Below are 23783 nucleotides of genomic sequence, written 5' to 3'. Positions count from 1 at the left end.
CTTGAGGTATATTTGAATCCTGTTCCAAAGCAAGCAAAGTCTGGCAAAGATGACTACTCATTATATGTATGCAACAACCTCTGGATCTGCATGCAAACCCTTTATTGCTTATGTGCTCCACAGAGGGATTTCCAAAACCCTTTGGTAATGTGATTATCAAAGGAGAGATGACTAAACACATGACTCTATGTATACATTAGTACCTGTTCCACATTTTGGGGGTTACTACCTATGTTGTACTCTGGGGATATTTTGTTTTCAAAAAGTGGATAACTATGCTTTCTTTGGCTTATAGCTTTACAGCATGAGTTTGACACCAGGTATCTGTCTGTATGATACCCTTTTGGAGGATGTATGTGTCATCTTTAGAATAAATTATAGCCCACAGTATGTGTTTTCATCAAACGTGGGCCTACTGTGTTTGCCTGTACCTAAGAAAGCTATATGCCAAATAGGAGTGGTCCCAGGACTGAGTGCAGGTGAATACCACTTGTTACTGGCATAGAATTGTACATGGAGGCTGCAAATGTTGCTGTGTGTCCTACATCTATGTGTCAGTTGTCAATCCATCATCTAACAATCATTTATGGTCAGTCTGTTGAGGTTATGTATAATACCAGAATGTGGGATGGGTATGAATTGCTGGTGAGCTATAGTTTGGCTGTGAGGACCTCCCCTACCTCACCTATAGCCTTGTTAACTGGCTTGAAGTCTACTAGGTGTAGGAGCCATGATCTGGCCTTTAGAGAACCTAAGTGGGTATGGTGCAGTGTTTGCAGGTTCATAATGTCTCTGATAATGAGTTCCATAATGCTGTGCTCCATAGCCTTCCCGACAACATTTGTCTGGCTTATAGGGTGAGAGTTTCCAGGATCTGTTGTAGTTCTACCCTTAATTGATTTATGTTAACATTTGCACTGGGTGTGACGAGGGTGGACAGGTTTAGGAATAAGTATATTAGAGGGTCAGTCCAGGTTTGAAGGTTAGTAGACCAAGCCAGATAGGCAGGATTAAGTTGGTTTGTACATGTGCTGAGGAGGGATGCAGAGTATATTGTGAAATAGATGCTAAGGATGAAGCCGCCAGGTAACAGGAAAAGAGGAATGCCTAAAATGTGGTTTATGGCTGTGGTGAGAGAGGACATGCAGGTGGATGGTGTGACAGTGCGAGATGCAGAGGGCAGGAAGAAATGGAAACAGATGATCTACTGTGGCGACCCCTAATGGGAGCATCCGAATGGAGAAGAAGACATTGTAGCTCAACCCTTGTGGACTGTGAACACCATTACCGTGCATCATTCCACAAGTATGTAACCTGTATAGAGGCTGCATCTGGACAGAGTGTTTAGGTGAGTGGTGACTTCATATGTCAGCTTGTGTATGACACAGCCAGGGACACTGTCCAGTACCATTGCAACTGTGGTTTGGACTTTGGTAAAGAGATGTTTTAACTAGAGTGTCTGTGAATCATCAGGTTTTACATTCTTCAGGTCTGGAAATGTGGCCCTTGTGTAACAACAGGGTGGTGAAATCCACATTCAAACTGTCTGACAAGAAATTGGTAATGTCAGTCAGATAAGTGTACTTTGTGACCATTTACATTAACTGTGACCCGAGCTAAGATTTCCCCTGTAGATTAAACACAACACTAAAGGAAGCTTTAGTGTTGTCTTTGGAATCCTTGCCATTTTGTATTTTGAAGCTTTCCTTGTATGTATATTGAGGGATTGTATTTTCCCGATGATACTGACCAGAGAGGTTATCCCTTCTTGGTATGTAACTCTTTTTTGGTACAACTTCACACCTTGTATTATATATTTAGTTTATGGCAGGGGTCCATAAGACTAATGCACTTTTACTGTATAAATGAGAATTTCTTGTGTTTGTGATAGCACGGTCCATGCAACCCTGTAGGTGAACAGTGTGCATTACTAAAGGATTATGCAGTTGGGACAGTGTTAACCTTAGTAATGCAAACCAATGACAGATAGCAACGACAGCATCACCCACAGCACAGTGTCAACCCATGTCATACACACACATGCGTACTCAAGTTCCAAAATGTGTGTAGTACAATGCATACTGGCCACCAATAGAAACTATGGAGTGTTAACACTGGCCAATACAGGGCATGTCACCCTGCCCATGTGTCCAATATGCATGTATATGCAGGCAGCGCACCTCCACCATGTTCACAAATGGACACCTGCAAACCTGTGTTGCACACACCCCCACCCTTACTGTCCACTGTATAACGCATGCTGACATAACTGCACACATCAGCCAAGTGGTACTTGGGCAAACAAAACACAATTGGAATAAAAACTGGTGAAAACAATACAACATTACTAATTACAGCTTTAATGCATCATGCCTGCTCAGCTACACCTTCAAGGATATCATTACACTTTACTGCTGACAACATGCTACACATCCAACCATTGCTATACTTTATTAAAGTCACCCTGTGCATCAGCACCATGTTAGCCTGTTCCTGCATCAATGTTACAGATGACAGGAGGTGGCACAGGTTTCATCATATGCACAGGGTGTATTGTTGGTTTGCCAGAGGCTTACACTGAGCCATACAATCGACATGTGTGTGTGAGTGTGTGTGTGAGGGCCATGAGTACTGTTATGGGCCAATGTTGATGTAATATGTGCGGGTATGTGTTTGCCCAAGGTTTCTGGTTTATGTGTGATGTCTGCATGCACACAGTTCCACTATGTGGCTGCCATATATGGGGATTTGTGAGACAGCTACAGACTGTACCTGGCAGGCATTACAGATCACCGTCTCTGGCCATGGATACGGAACCTGTGCCCGGCAGGTGTGCTACAGACAGTATCAGGTACTAATCCAGATTGGGTACTATCCGAAGAGGTTGACATATGTCCACTAGATCCAGGTCCCTACTGGGACAGGCCAGAGCCAAGTGCACATGGCCTGCTAGGACGGTCTGTGGACAGCCCCCCCCTAACATTTCTGGGGCTGGTACTGGCACTACGGGAGTGGCTGTGACTTGCTGGATGTCCATGGTGACCTCCAGCTGCTGATGTTGCTGGCATACGCCCACGTTGATGTCTCAACCATCCCGCACTGTCCTGACACATGGACATGACATTGTGGAGGACATCCAATGTCTCACCCCAACGTCTATCAATGACCTCAGTGTAGTTATGTATGGCACCTGCTAGGTCAGGGATACTGTCATTTACAGAGGTGCAATGAGCCCTCTGTGCCCTTAGCCCCTGTCTGGTGTACCGCTCCATTCGTGTCTGTGCCTCCATGACAGCCTGAAACATGCATGTGGTAGAAAGAGGTGTGGCACATCTGCCAAGGGCATGATGACAAGCAGTGCTCTGATGAGAACCCCTGGGCATCTGCCTATGTGGTACCATTCCAGACATCTGGCTATGGCTGCTGTGTCCTGATACATGTGCCATAGATACCACACTGTCCTGGCCAGGACCAGCCGTACACTGTCCCTTAGCTAAGGGCAATGGTGATGATGGATGTACAGGCAGTATGACTGTGTGCATGGATGGGGTGGAGACTTGTGTACTGTCAATTGGTGGCCCAACAACAGACCCTGGCAAACCTGCCTGTGCCTCAACACACATATCCTCATCATCACTGTCTGTCTCAGTGACATCAGGTTCCCTGCTGTACTGAACCAGCCCCACCTTGGCACCTGTGAGAGGAAAACAGGAAACACACTTTAAGACCTGAACATGACTTCAGACCACATGCACACATGCGCAAATGCACACATGCACATGTGCGCACATCACACATGTGCACATGCACACATGCACGCATGCGCACATGCGCACATGCACACATGCACACACACAAAACTACACTCCTTCCTCAAGCAGACAGACAACACCAGCAATCACAGAACATACACAATAGGAGGTGATGGTGGGGTACAGTATCACAAGCAAAACAGTCATATCACACATGTCAGCATGCAGGACATGTGTTGCTCAACAGCATGCAGTGCAAGTGTAGTCAGTCCTTGTTACTAACAGTATACATGGCTTTGATGCATGTGTTTTGTTATTAGGTGATGGCCCTCCCCCTGGAACACAATGCATCCATGGACACAACATTGCTGTGCAGGTATTCATAACCCTGTAATGTACTGTGCACCATAACTCACAGGTGTACATACCATTGCTGGATGTGTATCTGTGTGTCAGATAGGTATCCAATGCTGATTACAGCCTCTGTGTCTTTAGCAAATAATTGTGGACACATTTTTAGCACATGCATGATGAGTATTCACACAACATCATCAGTGGTGCATGGATAATTGATGGAATACCATTCGGCCACATACCCAATGTACGGTACTTATGGTGAGTGTAGATCATATTGTGGACATGCCATTCTCATCCATGACATGGCATGCCAAAACACAACTGCATAATTAAACACTACACATACCCAATATGTGTCATATGACCTAGCCACTCAATAGCATCACAAGACATATATGTGTGAGTTGTGCAAATTGTGATTTGGTATGCATACTGTTTAGAGATTCATATGTGTGCACACACCCAACATTAAGGTGTATAGCAATGAAAGCTATGTGTAGTACTGTGGCTATAATAACTGGATGGGGTATAGTACCATAGGCCATCATGAGGAAGCATCAGGTGGTCACTCAAGGCTACAAATGTTTCACAAACCAGCACTAATCATGCTGTGCCAGAACTGTACTACCTTGGCTAAATTCACCATTTCACAACCAGTTGTTACGTGAGTTTGTAAGGAGGCCAATAAGGAGTATTCCTTGACATGAATGTGTAGTGTGTTGCAGAGTGTTTACATGCCCCATGATAGGCCTCTAGCCCTCAGGTATATTATGTGTAATGTGTGGATGAGATTTTGGATACTGAAGTGTGTCTTTACTGAGGGTCTGGGAATCCATTATGTGTAACATGTTAAAATGCTCTGTGTATGACATAGATGTGTATGTTATGTGCATGTTGAGTATCAACTGTGCCTATCCAATGGTCACTACAGTCTAGCCACATTTGTTTGAGATAGTTTGGGCATTGCATGTGTTTGAGGCAGCTAATCACATTAGTGAGATGTGCATGCTCTTACACCAAACATGCACAGCATGCATTATGGGTAGGTGTGTTACATGTGTGCATGGCCTACACCTTAACTATGACATGCACTTTTTATTTACAATAATAAATGTAGAACACACTCACCAGCATCTGTCCGCTTCTTTGATGTCACCCCAGAGGGACCTACATAGAGATGAGACAGTTTGTCAGTGGCCACAACTGTGGCATTGCTACTGTGTGTTTGCAATCTTACAGTACAACAACAGTTTACATTCACAGGGCTACAGATTATGTTTCGAATGATCAGTATTGCTCAACAACAGGCTCCACATCTTTGAACGACACACTCCACATCTCACATATGCATGATCTACCAATACAGATAACAGTAGTCTATAGATATGCCATGTTACCTGCATGCTCCATGTGTGCTTGCTGGGTGGCTCCAACCTCCATCATGGTGTATGTCTGCTGATGTTGTTGTTGGGCAGGTGCCACCAGGATCAGGAGCAGCTCCTCCACTCTGGTGAGGGGGGGTGGATATTAACACCACCTCCTGTTGCAAGCTGTTGCCTATGCACATCAACAGCATGCTGACGGACATGTCTGAGAAGATCACTGCAGTGGTGGCGTACCTGCTCATATGTCTGGTTATGCAAGCCTACCTCATTGACCCTGCAGACAACATCTTGCCACATTGCAGTACGCTCCTGCTGGTCCTGGCTGGTTTGTGAGAACATGAGATGGTAGTGCAGAATCATAATATTAGTAATGATATCATCTTCAGCACTACTGTAACTGGGGTTCTTGTGATGGGCCATGATCCCTGGAAGACATAAATACAAAAATATGTCTGAGCAATTCATATGGCACATTTAACATTATACAGTGCAGATATCGCTGAACTGCCATATATAGCAACCTATAAGCTAACTGAGAGTGAAATACTGTAACTGCCACTTATCACTGCTCACCCCATAACTGCTTGAAAGTGCCTTGCTCACTCTCTATCTAATGAAACATGTTCTGCACAGCAACAAAATAAAATCACTATATAAGACTATACAAGAGTACCTGGCACACTCTATGCAACATGATGCACCACCTAGCCACAGCAGATATACATTAAACTGATGTGTAAAGAAATATATCATCCATCACAATCAGTGTAAAATCCAGTAAATGTATTACTATTATACCACGCAACTTGTTAATGCCAAACCCATGGCCAAAATATGTACACAATTGGGAATATAGGTCGCATACTGCTGTAGTACACTATGAATGTTGCTAGATACGCAGTTATATGTTTTACCACACATATGTCAAAGGACATGTTACAGACATACCTATATACACATCAGACATAATTACAGGACACAAAGGTATGACAACCCAGATTAGCTTTCAGTGTGTACTATACAGTACGGTGTGTCAGTACTTACACAACCTTAATCTTGAGAAATGTAATCTGTGATGAATACAGGGACCACACAAAACAGTGGATGCAAGCAATGTGGACATACACCATACTTTGCTGTACAGGCCCAGAGCTTCAAGTAGTACTACAGTACACACAGGATTTGCATTCAACATCGGTACCAATCAATAATCAGAGATGTAGTGCTTTAGCCTCCAATGATACACCCTAGTTAAAACCTAGGGACTTAATCCCACTGTATGCAATAGCACTTGTTCTGCCTAGCAACAGAATACACAGCTTTTGCTAGGATCAAAGCAAGGACCCATAATACCATGACATAAACAGTTTCCCACTAAGTTATCCCACAGATACATATCTTTGATGTATTCACACACATATTGACCATCACAGACAGTCAACAGTACAGAGAATCTATTGCAACAAGTTGATGTAGGTGTGTATGAGTATATGTAAATATATATATATATATATATATATATATATATATATATATATATATATATATATATATATACACACATCCATTGGTCTACATATACATATATATGTAGGCCCATATACATTTCACCTTTCATAGTGAGAATATCAATTATAGAAAGGATGTAAGGTGTACAGTAATGTAATAAAATCGCACAGTCTTGGGATAAATGCATTGAAGGTGTTCACAGCCCAGGTAGCTTTAGCAGACCTTACTGGCTGCAACATTGCAAACTGAACAAACCACCCACAGTGTTTAACTACCACATGTCATATACCAGCACTGCATGCTGTCTTGTTTGTCACACACTAAAACCTACATACAAATATATGTATACTAACCTTCACCAACATATATATCTCCCCCTTCACAAACAGTTGCAATATGTCCCCTGCTCTATGCACATATAGAGATGTGAATATATATGACACATATATATTTCTCCGTATGTGTGTGGCAAACACACACAAGGTCCACACTGTTGTAAGTCCCTGGACCTCACAGCTGAACTACTGTGCCTTGCTGCAACACAAACAGGTGTCACATATGAACACACACTAACATTAGGGGGGTATATATGGCAACAGATGCTAAATTAGCATACTAGACTGCTACAGCAGTTGCCAATGCTAAGCTACAATTTAATATGACTATCATGCATGTGTTGTTCTGTCAAACCCATGTTTATATAATGTTAGCACTAATCCTCCCAACAGCCATTGGCCACACTACTGTACAGAACACAGATAACATGGATCAGATCTTTGACATTTAATGCTGAGCTACACATTTCACAGGTATGTCCCACTGCCCACGGGTACACACAGTATTGTCCATAGCAGTAGTTAAGCAGAACATCTGTGCAAAAAGAAGTACTGCTGCCACATATGAATGGTTCACATTATGTAGACTATTCTTCAATAACATCTACTACATGCCAGTAAATACATATGTGTCACATACCTTTCCTTTGTATGATTTGGTAATATTTCTTTTTCCTTTTCTCTGTCTCTCTCTCTCTGTCTCTCTATCTGTCAGTCTCCACAATAGAGTGATTGAGTTTGTTGGCAGAGATTGCAGCCTGCTTTTGTAGGAATTTGCACATGAGCATGTGATGGCTTCTGCACCAATTAGTGGCCACCGTTTGCTAATTGCATGCAGCCTGCTGTGTAGTAATTGCAATAATCACTGTCATAGCAACCCAGTACTATAAATTGCTGACTCATGTAGGTGTGGCCTTTTCAGCTTTCCAAGATGGAGATCATCCTTGTTTGCTGTGGATAGCATTAAGGTTGGTATAGTTCTTATATGAGAAGCCAGGGGTGTAGCCAGAGATTTACATTTTGTACTCAGACCTAATGTTGCTGCTTCCAGTACCCACTTGTCAGTGTAGAAATGTACTCACCCCTCAAAATGCTACCCCAAGATACATGGAAAGATGTACTTTCTTTTCAACTGTTACAATTAACTGCCACACAAAGTTAGTTATTGAGATGTATTCCTTTGGCACAAGAATTGTTTGTGAACTGCTATACTGTGAATATTCATTTTCTCAGTTCTAAACAGTTTGTGCTTTTTTAGAGTTGACATTAGCACAAGCTGCTCAGAAAAACTGGACGCATTTCAGTACTGTGAGTATGCTTACCTACATCCTTGGTAGTCCCTGCACACACAAGTATATTCTACATTTGGGTAGGGGTGCAGAAGTACAGAGGGATTAAGTAGTATTGTGTGGATTTTATCTTGCTGGACTTACAGGGTTGCTGTGTACATGTTAGTTTATCAAGGCAAGTAGTCTGTCTGCGTAGCTCCCAACTGTGGACCTATCCACATGATAGCCAGAGAATAGCCTGTTATTGTTTGACTGTGCACCACACAGGTCTTTGCAGCAATAGAGCAATAGCTTTCTTACAGTTGGTTGCTACCAGTACATGGCTACATCCATTTGTATTTCAGTGTTGTATTCCTACATAAGGGTATGCTTCCGAATCTCCTTCCAAAGCTATTTGCGTGGTGTGTAACAGCAGAAAGGCTGATATGCCTCTGTGTTTCTGCCTCTGCCAGACCTCTCAACCAATCAGGTACATATACGAACAGACTCAGGGAAAAGTCAAGAAAAAGTCAGGGACAATCAGGGACACCTTTAAAATATTAGTGCCATTAAGTTGAGGCATTGAGAGAATCAGAGCATATGAATTAATACACCTTTTCTGAAGTAAAAGAAGTGTCTAACTCTTAATTATTGTCATTATTCATTAAGTGTAATTCACCACCTTTCTGGCCAAAGTCAGTAGTTTTCGGAGGGATTCAGAGGGACAGAGCTAAAATTTGTGTCAAAATCAGGGACATCCCTGAAAATTAGGGACAGTTGGGAGGTATGGCCTCTGCCCTAAACAGATATGCCAGTGTTTGTCCTGCTGTGATACTGTGTGGGGTTGTAAAGTGATGGTGTAACATTATTTCCTGCTAGAATGGCTGCTTCTCTTATCACAGTCATGTAATGTAATCCCACAACAACTGTTGGTCAACATCCACAGAACAAGTTGTGTGGTATGGTATTCCTATTTTTCCTTTACATTCACTCATTCTGATGCATGATATATTTATTTAAGCACCAACTTGATGTATATCTACCATGGCTTAATGGTACTTCATGTTGTGTAGTGTGTGCAAGGTCCGGGGTTCAAGACTTACAGAGGTGTTTTAGTTTGCTCCTGAGCAGAAAAAGGGCACTCACATACAGAGTGACTAAGGCACTTTTAAGCAGTTGTAAGTGGGTTTGCGCGGGTTTGCACATTGCTGCGCATTGCTTAACCAAGTGCAAACAATCCCAAACTCGTGCAAACCCGCTAACTACTGCTTAATAGTCCTTACTCCCACTAATCCCCGCGGTCATTTCTTTGAAAGAAAAGAAAAATAGGGAGATAGGAAAGTGGCAAAAAAGGGGCACAAAGAGGGAAAGACAGTATAGAAAATAGCTTGGGATGTGCAGGATGGGTGTAGGGAAGGTCCATAGCTGCCAATTTCTTCAACAGCAACAGCTGTGCATATGCAATACATTTAGGAGGTAGATGTGAAACCTTCAACCCCTGAGAGCGAGGTGAGGACAACAAAGTATGTTGTAATGCCAATTGAATAACATTTCATGTGTCCAGTGGACATGTGTGCAAAATGGGCAGCTATGTATGGGGCGTAATTTTATTTTTGGGAGCAGATTGCCCTTTTTTTTTCAGGTGAGAGTGGAATGTGGGGTAGGGGAAGTAGGTATATTTGGGGAGATAGGTTGGGGAGGTAAACAGACAAGACAAACAAGATGCATACAGGGGAGGTATATGATACATGTGGTGAGTGAACACCTTTGACGGGGAGGGATGTTTGGAAATAGCAAGCCCATGTGCCCCCAGATGGAAACAGTGGGACTGAGGTCCACATCCATGGGCAGTCATCGCTGCACCTTCACAGCCCAGAGGGTGGCTGTGCTGGGGGTTGTGTAGGAGGGGCAGGCTGACCCGGGAGTTGCACCACTCAGGTTTCAAGCTGCCATAGAGGTTCTGCAACAGAATGTTCAATCTCTCTACGCACCACAGCCCGGACCGTACGAAGGGTGATAGGTGCCCCTCCTCCGCCCACTCTTGCACGGGGGGCCGAGCCCCATCCCCTGCAGTGCTTCCACCTGAAGGTGGCACAGGGCCAATGGAGGAGGAGGTCCCAGGCTGGGCACCAGATCTGCTGATGCCAGGTGCCAGGCCCAGCTGAGGTGGGACTGGTGGGTCCGCTGGGACTGACCTTCCCATACGAACTATGTTTTGGAGAGTTTAATAAAGATATGGGTTAGTAACAGTCAACAGCATTCCCAATTAGTTATAACAGCATGCAGTAGTATTCCCATTAACCCAACACACCAGATTTTCAACAGTTGAAAAGCAAGCATAACACATGCATATATAGAACAATAGTGGACATTACAACGGCATGCAGGTTTAATTAATGGCAACAGGCCACCAATATTGTGGCATTTTAACAGGGCACATGCATAGAAATAAGTGTAAATATTTATAAACCAATAGTACATATGTCCCAACAAATGTTTTGAGATTAGACATACCGAGTGAGGTGTGGAATTGCATTTTTTATACACATACAATAGGGTGGAAAAAGATAGCTCAATTAACTTATATATCCTTCTAGTTTTCACTACATTCCTATTAACTGCAGTTATATGTCCCTTACATGTATTATTACACTACCCAATGTCCTTATATTGTGCAATTGGATTTTGCTAGATCATTATATACATGAGATGTATCTTACATACAAACTGTCCAAGATGCAGATGTTACTGCAACATATTTTGAGAGTTGCTCACACACACTATTGCTAAGATGGTACACTGACAGCTCTACTTTCATATAATTATCTAGATATGTTCAGGTGAAAGTATCAGTTATATGTTAACAGCTCCCTACATTTCTGGCAGCACACTGACATTTCTGGGGAACACAATACCAAGCTACTCATGTGCCAGATTAACCTGTACATGCTGGGCATGAACCAACAGTTGAGGGCTGTAAATATGCATAAAAGCTACTGGCACTCCCTTCATGCACGTTATATGGGCCTACTCAAGTGTGGGTTGACACTGCTTAATAAAACACTACTATTTATCAAATGCAACAGTACAACAACATATCAAAGAAAATGACACAGATGCACTCCAGGAATTATACATTAATTAAAACTCTAACTTCACTGTAAGGATGAAAACATTGAACATTTTGCAAATTTTGTTCACAAAAAAAAAAAATAATAATTTTTGTTGTTTTTTCTTTAGCATTTGCTGTGTTCTTCTTTGTATTTTTTGCTGTGTGTACATTCTACTGTAAATTTGCATTTGCAGTGTTCTTACCATGTATTCTTGCTGTGTGGACATTCTTTTGTATTCTTCTCATGCATTATATTCCTTGGTTGTACTGCCTTTGGAGCTTTTCTCCCCGGGCCTCCACTGAAAATTGGTTCTTCTTGACCCAGTGGACTTCTCCGGTAATCAAACTGAAATAAATAAATAAATAAATAAAAGATTATTACACCTTTATTTATTGGGTTAAAACACTTTTTGAAGGCTCTCTCATTTATTTTATATAACAGTACATGCAGAATAATTACTAACCTGCCTGATGACGCAGCGTTTGCAGCTTATCTTCATGGGCTGGTTGGTTTATAGCCCGGACACCTGCAGCTGTGAAGTAAATGCAGTGATATTGAGACATACCTATCCATAGTATAGACAAGCATAGCAATTCTTAACTACTTAATACAATGGCTACTTAGTCAGTACTGGGGCATTAAGCATTGCACGGGATTCCTGGATTTACTGGTCCAGTTGATCCTCCCTATGTTGCTTCAGGTCAGAATAATGGTGCCTGATCTGCTCACCAGTCTGAGGAACACCAGTGGCTCTGGTGAGATCATAGGCAAGACTGTTCCAGGCCTCCATTTTATATTGGGTACCCTGGTACTGGCCCCACAGGAGTCTTTCCTCATGATTGTGGACAAGGAGCCAAACCATAACTTTGATCTCCTCAATGCCCCAGCATTGCGCTCTAAATCAAGTGCCTTCTCCATCACCAGCCATGCTGACTGCAGAAGGAACCTGCAACCAGTTATAGCAAGTATTCCCACCTGTGGAGCTTAAATATGCCTCATTTCCCACACTTATTTGTGATTGGCCACTTTTGGAAAAACTCAGCTGTAGGCACGCCTGCTTAGCTGATGTTGGCAATGTTTAAAATTAGTTTGATAGATATGTTTCTGTTGAAAGTGCATGTTTATGAAATGTTGTCATGGCTTAGTGGTTAAGTACTGTGAATATAGTGCACAGTGTCCTGAGTTCGAGTCCTGCCACTGCTTTTTATTTTCCTACTGGGCAGACCTGACTGGTTAAGGTACAGTATTGTGGCCGTGTTTAACCGACTTTGCTCAACTTTGCCCGACTTTGCCCAACGTTGCTCGATGTTTCTTGATGTTGCTCGACATTGCCCAACATTGCCCGACATTGCTCGACATTGCCCGACGTTGCACTGGTTAGCGCGGTGCGCAGCTACATGCAAATACATTGTGATTGCGCTTGTTAGCGTGATGCGCAGCTATGCACAAAGACATTGCTGATTCTGATGAAGCCCAAGGTAGTTTGAGTGAAAGCGCTTAACCTTTTAAAGTTATTACAATGTTATTTTTGGAAAACATTTTGTGTTTTGTTATAATAAATCCATTTTTATGCTGTACAAGTGGTGAAGCACTTATTGGTGATTCCAAGGCTGGTTACCTATCAGTTATTTTTAATTTTGTCAGTTGTTTAACATATGGGGGAGTGTAGTGTTACATTGTGCACATGTAAGCGGACTCGCTAATGTAACTCAAAATTGCGGCGTTTCTTCATTGCAGAGGCGTGGATTTTTGGACTGCTCGGTAGTCCGACATGCCCCCTACACTCGTCCATGCTCCGTGTAAGTTTTAGAGTTAAGGCAGCGCACCCTCATTAATATGCATGGCGCGCTGCCGTCATGCTCTTAGACTGGCGCTTCCGTGTAATCTTACACGGAAGATTAATAAATCTGGGGGAATGAGAAAAATGGTACCAACCAGTTAGGGTTACCACCTGTCCCACTTTGCGAGGGGCAGTCCCTCTTTGGGCAGTTGTGTCCTGACAAAAAAATTGTAAAAATGGCAGATGTCCTGAGATTTTAGGACAAAATTATTTCCTATATTTTATGTAATAGTTGCATAAAACAGTTATTCTGTATCTAAAATACCTAAATGTTATAAGAAACAAAATAAGCAACTAAAATGTTACAAGAATAAGCTTTTATTTAGGCAAAAAAGTTAAGTTCTAACCTCTGTACTGACCGTGGGTATGTGTCGGCCTGTAAAATCTGATGTTTGTACCAAAAATATCCCACTTTGGCCATTTGAAAAGGCGGCAACCCTACAACCAGTTTACATCACCATCAGCAGGGAGATGTCAGCAGTAATTGTCACTGGAGGCTCATACATCACATTGAGACAGGAATAATGTTATTACCTTTTCAGATGGCCAAAGTAGGAACATTTTTCTGGCAAGGTGAAATTTTTCATTGCAAAACATACCCACTACTAGTGTGAATGTCTAGTCTTTACTCTTTTACCAAAATAAAAGCTCATGTCGAATTTGAGCTATACCCGTTCTTTCACAAAATATTAAAATGTTTATGATACAAAATAATTTAATTTAATTATGCAACTGCTAGAGCAACTAAATACTTTTTGTAAGTAATCACCTTTTTTTCCTAAAATATCAGAGCATTTGCCATTTTTCATGCTTCTTTTTTCAGGACACAACTGCCCAAATAGGGACTGGATAGGTGTCAACTGTAGACATAAGTACCTATCACTCACTCATTCACTCATGCAAACACATGCAGCTATTTACACACACACACACACACACACACACACACACACACACACACACACACACACACACACACAAAAAAAAAATCATCCAAGATTAGTCATACCCCTGCAGACAGACAGAAAGATACACACACACACACACACACACACACACATTCACACCTACTACATCTCCTCTAATTTTGCCTAACCTTTCCTGCAATGTGATCTCTCTTATTGTGTATAGTAGGGCAGCACAGTATTTTGGCCATGCTAATTTATGCAGCCGAGCAATTTTCTGAATACCTTGGCTATGTAAACCCCTTCTGGCAGGCATTTCTGAGACAGAGAGTATATATATATATATATAGAGAGAGAGAGAGAGAGAGGGCTAATAATCAAATGCCACTTCACCAGAATGCTTCATTAACATTTACCACAGTAGTGGAGACTGCTCATGGCAGTGAGTGTACTGACCATGTAAAATATCTGTGGTAGGCCACTCTCTGAATCAGAATTGCATCTGTGTGTGACTGGTAGCTCATGTTAGGCCTTACAGTATCCTTTCCTGAGTCCTGGCCTCTATCCTCTTCAAATATTTTTTATGACCCTTCTATATTTCTTTCTGTATTTGGGAGAGATAGATAGATAGATAGATAGATAGATAGATAGATAGATAGATAGATAGATAGATAGATAGATAGATAAAGACAGACAAGACAAACCGATTTAGTTACAAATGTGGAATAAAAAAAATTGTGAGATATTCTCAATGAGTCTGGTACAAACAAAATACCAAAATTAAGAAGCCCTAGTCATGCAGAACAAAGCAAAAAAACAGAAGTTGTTAAGACTTCAATTGGTTCTGCTGTACCAAGTTCACTAACTCCAGGCATGCTTTCTCTGAAGATGCTTTCCTGGACTATGCTGCATTTTATGCAGAAAATACGGCATTGTGTTCATGATCAAAGCCCATTGTGAGGCATACCAACACACTCACACAGTTTCCACAAGTGTGGCTTTTTTTCTTTTCTGTTTTTTATGAGAAAGTAAAATGAAGCACTAGGTTTCATTTTCAGTCATAACTCAGTTACAGAAATGGAAAAAATAAATATAACGACAGCATCACATAATAACATACAAAGAGCTGTAAAGGACAAAGCACACACTACTGAACAAAGAGCAGATAGAACTTGACATAACTATACACAAAAGAATAGTAGTAGTGATCAGGAGAGACATGGTGCAGAGAATGCCATCCTGGGGGTATTATGCATTAAGAAAATCTGAGAGAGCTGGAATATTGTTTAACAGAAATTACTTAGTGCAAGGCCTTACTAACAAGAAGTCTAGACTGTGTGAGAGAGATGAAGTTTCTTGCCTGATCCAGCAATAAACCAGATGCAAATCTGTATTGTTTGTAGTTACAGCTTATTTGTACCGGTGGTGGAGCCAATAATAAAAAGGGAATATTAAGGATGGGTAGAATTTGTCCATCATCAGCTGTTAGACTGTTTTATTAGTAAGCTGATACTCCATAGTTTAGTGACAATCGTGGAATAAAGATAACCATCAAAGTGAGTGGTACATTTCATGACTGCAGGGTCATTTCACTGAGGAGACCTGAGCATTCCTTTACAAATATTTAGTGCTATTAACATTCTAATAGTGGAGCATTTGTTAAGGTTGTTAAGTATTCTGTGTGCAGTTTTCAAATAGATAGTTTGCTTTTATTTTTGTATATTTTAAATACTGTAGTTTGTTTTCTTTACCTTGTGTTTTACTTGCATTCTGCTTTAACAGCATATTAAAACTTCAAAAGTGACCACAGCTCTCTCTCTCTCTTCTGAGTGAGGCAGAATTTTCCGCCCTCCCACCCAGTTACAGTTGTCTTGTTAAATACCACTGTCTTTCTAGTCGCCTGCCTTTTATGTTAATCTGACCATATATCTCATTTCCTCTCTAATTTCACTGGCTTGTGTGAGTAACCACAAAATCAAAAACCCCTCCCCTTCAACTATTTAAATTTATTGGCCATCCTACCGTATTCCATAGTACCAGAATACAAAAAGTGACCACCCCTTTCAAACCATCTTGCTGTTTTAAAAATAGTAACTCTCCACTAAACAAGGGCGCCCGCAGGCAGGTGCAAGGGGGTGCACGTGCACCCCCCTGGAATCAGCTGACTAGTTAATGTTATAATTTAAAAAAAAGTTTGTTTTTTTTTTGTTTTTTTTTTTAGAGGGCGTTCTTCTTTAAGAAGAAAAAAGTCCGTGCTGACATCATGCATTCTTCTTTAAGAAGTCAAGTCGTGGGCTCATCGCGCATATTTTCAAGTTTGCGAGCGGGAACTCACATGGACGGTTTCGGGTTTGCAAGCGGGAGGAAACGAGGGGAAGATGGGACAGGTTCGCAAGCGGGAGGAAATGAGCGGAAACTGAAACGGACGGAAGATGGGTCTCTTTCAGAGTGAGTTTTGTGTGTGTGTGTGTGTGTGTGTGTGTGTGTGTGTGTGTGTGTGTGTGTGTGTGTGTGTGTGTGTGTGTGTGCTGGGGAGGTACTAGTGCAAGGCACTGCATCATGGCATCAGCTAGAGTCCATTTCCACAATCATCAGGTATGTAAATATAGCATTACATTAAGGGGAAATCCAAAACTGTACATCCCTTCACAACAGTACCACATTGAAAGAGGCATGTATGTAAAATGAGACATAAAGGTAAAGCATGTATACAGGTACTACTGACAACTAAAGTATGAATATACAGTGACCATGATGCAAGAAAATAATTTTGTCAACTACAGAAAGCAGTGCAGTTTTCTGGTATGTTAACAGAAAACAAAATGAGCTCTCATTGTTATCAGTTCCAATTTGAATTGTACATAATGCCTTTTCTCAAAGCACTACATGGTGGTGGGTAGAGAATAAGGCTTGAACCATGTAATTTGGGTCCAAGTGGAAAGAGCCTGAATTCCCTACCCACCACCATTTGTAAAAATGTTGCAGGTTTTTCCCTCATACTTTTTCTTCAGAAAGTGCATGGTAACAAAAGCTTTTATTCTAGCAATTTTCTAAGTGTACAAGATGGATATTTGAAATGTATCCCTGTCTTTGGGACTGTATTCTCCCCATTATTGGCTTCATCCAGGTTTTGTGCTAAGGTTGAGAGCTATGGTAAGAACTGAATTCACTGAATATGTTTGGGGGCTATAGTCCCCCATTACTGGCTTTGTCCGGGTGTTTTTTGCTAAGAGGTTGAGAGCTATGGTGAGAACTGAATTCACTGAATGTTTGGGGGCTGTATTCACCCAGTATTGGCTTTGTTCAGGTATTTTGTGCTAAGAGGTTGACAGCTGTGCTATGGTGAGAACTGAATTCACTAAATGGTAGCCATTTAAGTTTCAGTCGTCCTCTTTCACAAAACAGCTGATTTGGCATAGTGGTATGCTGCTGACTGTTTTGCACAGGGCCCCCTGGGTTCAAGACGTGGCAGTGAAATGTATGGTGGTAACGCAGCATTTTATTCTAGCAACTTTCCAACATTATACAAGCAATGTTTAAAATGTGTCCCTGGTTTTTGGCCTTTTGCCCCCCCCCCAATAAATTTTGGCTTTTTCCAGATTTCTTGTGCTGCAAAGTTCAGAGATACAGCTGAGTGTCGAGTAGATTTTATAAGGAGCTGAGAGCTGCAGGGGAGCAAAAGTTTAGTGCTGCTTATGTTTAGACTGCTTGTATTGTTAATAGCACAACAGATAGTGTACTTGCTTTTCATGCTGAAAGCTGTGGGTTCTACTCCCACAGTAGGTAGATGCATTGCTGATACTGTACTGTGTTGCAAAGGGGGTGGATGCTGCAGTCCTTTTTGGCAAAGATACCTAGTAACTATGAACCTGTTATCAGTTTGCTATCCATTCCCTATTGTGGTATTACTAGCTTATCATTTTTTATTGCATGCAACAAAGGCAATTTATTCTTCAAGGGCAACAGGCACTTTATTTGTAGATGAAACAATGACATATAAAGTTGTTTGCTAGCAGCAACCTCTTTATTAGTTACAAATTTCTTTAATGTGGATTTTACTACTTTAGAGATTGTGCATATTTTTTACTGATACTGGTGGACTATAGAAGGTTGAGTAGACTTTTTATGATGGAAATGTTCTGATTTGGGCAGTTTTGTCATTGGTGTATGCATTTTGTTTCATTGTTTACTGGAAAAATGTTCAAAACAATAAATTTAAAATGCCCTCTAATAACTGTACTGTATTGTACAAGGAATATAATGTAATACAGTCAGGAAGGTGTATCAAAGAGCATGTGTATGTTATGTTCATGGGGCCTATGATTTTGAAGACAGCCCACTGGCAAAATGTATTTTCTTTGAATGTGGGTTTCAATGCTGTTTCAATGCATGTGAGTTTCAAGGGCAAAGAAGTTTTAATGTTAAGTCTATTTTCATTGTGAGACTGCATTGCTTTGTTTAACAGATATGTATTAGAGTTTGTGCTGTAAAATGCAAAATAAAACTTTCAAATGAAATCTAAATCATCAACTTAAGTTACCTACTTTCACATCTAACTTCTCTAGTGCACACTGCAGTGTGCATTTTGTTTTCATCTTACCTTTAAGCATCCCTGTGACTAGCACTTTCTCTAATACCTGCTGGAAAGCACTAGGAAGCCTTAAACTGATACAAACACTCAACTCTCCTTGTTAATAAGGAGAAATTAACAGTAGGCACTAAACAGCCTATAATTGCAAAGTACCTTGCTAAGGTAAGGGAAAACAGCTCCTGTACTTTACAAAAAAAAAAGCACCAAACCAGGCATGTCCAAGGGTCAGCTTCCTGTGATTTCTCCTGTCCACCTGGTGAATCTGGGCATACTGGGGCAGTGCAGCAATTGCCTCATGTACACAGACAACCCTCTCCTCCTACCACCCAACACTACAACCTGTGAGAGATGCACTTACATAGCCAAAATGGAAGCAAAGCTCTGTCCACCCAAGATTGTGCTAGACAGTCAAGAGGAGAAGGTTAACACCCACACTACACCTCAAGCAACACATAGCCTTTCTAAACCCACACCACCAACACCCACATATAGCAACACTAAATCCATATATGCAGATGCCCTTAACTGTAACCTGCCCAAGCAAGAAGGACTCCTGAAGCTGAAACACAAACACCAATCACAACCAAAGTGTCACATAGTTCAGAACACCAGTGTGCCACCCAGCAACAGCCCCTAAGGCAAGACAATGTACCTAACACTTTAGTCATAGGTGACTCTATAGTCCGGCACACTGATGTCCCTCTCACCAGGTTGAACAAGGAGAAAATTACAGTCAACTGCCTGTCGGGTGCCAGGATCCGCCACATAACCCATGCACTCAAGTCACTCCACAACAAGTACAAATATGACTCTGTCATTGTCCATGTTAGAGTGAATGACTTGAGACGTACCTTCCTGGACTACATGAAAAGAGACATGGAAGAGCTGTCGGATCATGTGGCCCAGGCAGGTATGCCCTAGCCCTGAGTAGCATCCTGCCTTCGCCCAGATTCCACAATATAAGGACAAAATGATTGACTTCAACAATTGGCTAAGCTTCTGGTGTCATTCAAAGGGGATCCAGTATCTGTCTGCCTGGGATGACATGACTGACAGACTCCAATGCTTTGCCAGAGATGGTCTGCACCTGTCGCCCCTGGGATTCAGGTTACTGGCTAAGGCTCTTGCCACCCCTATAGTGCCTTTTTTAGGCAAAGTTCAAAGGACAAAACCACCACCGTAACAGGTAAAAGTATGCAAAATCTGAAGGTAATGCTACTCAATGCTAGAAGTCTAAACCTCAAAATGCACTCTCTTGAGGTACTCCTAAAAATGGAGAACATCGATATCTGTGCAGTAACTGAGAGCTGGTTCAAGGCTCCAGAGAGCACCCCTGCAATACCAGGCTACAACTCTTACCACACTTTTTGGCCACCAAAGCAGGACCGAAACACTAAAGGTGGAGGAGTGTCAATATTCACCAAGGATATTCACGCCACCAGGCTAGTTTCCCAACACAATGCATCTGAAATTCTCCAGGTGCAACTAACACTAGGTAAGACTGCAATCCAAATTGTAGCTTGCTACAGATCCCCCACCATACCCCAAGATTCTCACTACACCTTTCTAAACATACTGGAAAATATTAAGATATAACCAAACATCCTAATACTGGGTGATTTTAACTACCCTGCCATTAACTGGGAAAACTACTCATGTACCAACACCTTTGCCCAACGGTTCTTGGAATTCATAAATTCCAACACCCTGGATCAACTAATCCGTAGTCCCACCAGGGGTTCCAGTATCCTTGACCTAGTCATTACCAACATGGGAAATCGATGCTCTACACCTATGGTCACCCCCTCATTAGTCAGGTCTGACCATAAGCTAATCACCCTTAACATCTACATCCCACCCCCACCCCCCAGTAAGGAAACCTCCATAAAAAACTTCTCCAAAGCCAACTTTATGTTACTTAAGTCAGAAGTGACAAACTTCATGACACCCATGCAGACGGGAACTGAAAGTTCAACTGCTGAATCCTACACTAAGGCACCGTATGAGCACATCCACTCATGCATGAATCGTGCCATCCCAAATAGAACCAAGATGCTCTCATCCAAAAAAAGGAAGCCAATCTGGTGGTCCCTTGCCATAAACAAACTTTACAACAAAAGGAATAAGCTGTTGCAGAAAAGAGGAAAATCCCAGGATGCAAAAAACGTCCTTACCAGCCTCAGTAAGAAACTGAGATCCCTCATAAAATCCTCCAAAGCTAGTTACGAAAATAAAATTGCCAAAGATTCCAAAGATAACCACAAGGCATTCTATAACTATGTCAAGACTCTAAATGGCAATGCTCAGATCTGCTCTGAGCTAAAACAGAATGGCATTAAATATACTGATCCCAAGGATATTGCCAATATCCTGGCAGATCGATTCAGTGCCAACTTCATCCCCCTCTCACCCCCTAAATGGCCCATCTCAATACTGGAAGATTTCCAAATTCCGGTAATAACGGCCACACAGGTAGAAAAACGCACTCTCCAAAGCTAAGAATACAGCATCCATGGGACCAGATGACATCCCGGGCTGTGTACTACATGAACTAAGTGTCATGTTTAATCATAGCCTCACCTCAGGTTTCATGCCCACTGAGTGGCGCAAACCTACAGTTATCCCACTCCATAAAGGGAGATCCACCTTGGATCCCGGAAACTACCATCCCATCAGTCTGACAAGCCTTATCTGCAAGGCCATGGAGCATATTATCATGGAACTTATAAACAAAGACACTGGCAACCTTGAAACACTGGACCCCACCCAGTTTTGGTTCGTGAAGGGCCGATCTTGTCTCCTGAACCTTATTGACTTCTTCAAATCAGTCTCCAGAGCCATGGACAAGGGTAAGGTGGTCCACACAGCCTATATAGACCTTGCCAAGGCCTTTGACACCATCCCCCACTCTGGAATCATAGATAAACTTACTAAGCTGGGCATTAATCCCTACATCACCCCAATGGATTGCTAACTGGCTTACTGATAGAACCCACACTGTAAAAGTAGCCGACTCCAAATCCAGCTCCAGACAAGTGACAAGTGGAGTACCTCAGGGTTCAGTCCTGGGACCACTCTTGTTTGGCATCTACTTCTCTGAAGTACAGGCCAACACTAAGGGACTGTGGATAACAAAGTTCGCAGATGACTACAAACTGGGAGCCATTATTGAATCCCCAAATGATGTGGATACTCTACAAAAGGGCCTTACAGAAACAGATGCTTGGTGCCAGAACCATGGGCTCAAGCTCAATGCCAAGAAATGTATAGTTATCCCCTTTGGGAAAAAACATGTATCCGTGAATTACCATATAGGTGGCAGTACACTAAACACTGAAAGTGTGATAAGAGACTTAGGGACACAGGTGGACAGTGGTCTCACCTTCAATAACCACATTGCCACAACAGTCAGGAAATCCTTCTGTGTGGCACACCTCATCACTAAGGGCTTTTCATCCAGAAAAAAGGAGGTCATTGTCCAACTGTACTCATCCCTCATTAGACCCATTATAGAATACAACGCCCCGTTTGGTATGTACCTCTCAAGACATCTGCAACAACTGGAAAGGCCACAGAAATACCTCACTAAAAGAATCACAGGCCTAAAGCAGATGCCCTACGCTGACCGCCTTAAAAAACTCCAGCTATACTCTGTTGCATATCTTCTACTCAGAGGCGATCTCTGCTTAACATACGAGGCCATGTCAAACCCAGAGCTGTTGGACATGCTACACTTAAAGAAATCCCAATCCCTCAAAGCCACATGCTCCAGGGATCTAAACCTTGTCATCACAATAAACAAAACATGCTGGAGGGATAGGTTCCTGACCCAGAGACTCCCGAGACTCTGGAATAGATTGCCCATACATGCCAAGCAGAGTACCTCTTTGGACCTCTTCAAAAGGAACCTTGACGATTGGATGGGAGAAAGGAAATTCACCCCGGGGATCACATCAGTCACCCTGCTAGACAGGGGTCCAGGGAAGTAAATAGTGTGGGAAGAAATAGCCAGGGAATTGTTATGGCTAGGCTTGTATAGGCCAAGTACCAACCTATGAACCTATGAACCTATGCAATTCAAGGATTACATAGTTCTAGTTATTGGAATTGTTGGAGAGTAAGACAATGGTGTGATCTGTTGGGAAAATTAATAGTATGCTTTGTTATTCTAATACAACAGTTTTCAAATGTATTCATTGACTGCATATGAGTATTAGTTAATATAAGGGTGGCATATAGTAGGTCAGACAGTGAAAGAGGTTGGGAAGATAAAGTAATGCTTTCTGAGTGTTGAATTGCCTGACACATAGATGCTTCTACATTTTCTAGATGTTTTTTTTTTCTTCTTGATGGAATGGTAATGGATTTTTTTCTGTATGGGCATTTTTAGGTGAAAACATCATCATTATGTTTTTTTCTAAGAATTTTTTATTAGTTTGTATAACATGAGCCTTTTATGTTGAAAGTGGTTTGGTTATGAGCTTGAGGCTCTGCAGTGCTGTTTCCTTGGGGTACCAAGGCAGAATCATCTGCATAAATAATTAATTTTCCAGTGTCAAGAACGTCATGTAGATTGTTAATGAAGATGTTAAATAGAAGGGAGCCATGAATGGAGCCTAAAGTGTGGCTATAACATTAAAGTGGAAGTGTTTCCAGGTGACTACTCAATATCTATCAGAAAGGTAGCCACTAAACAATTTTAGGATTGTTGTGTCTGGGTACAGAGAG

This window comes from Protopterus annectens, chromosome 2.part2 (genome assembly GCF_019279795.1).
Source record: "Protopterus annectens isolate FY-2018-M chromosome 2.part2, PAN1.0, whole genome shotgun sequence".
NCBI lineage: Eukaryota > Metazoa > Chordata > Ceratodontiformes > Protopteridae > Protopterus > Protopterus annectens.
The sequence above is the reverse complement of the archived record's forward strand: the minus strand, read 5'-3'. Positions refer to the sequence as shown.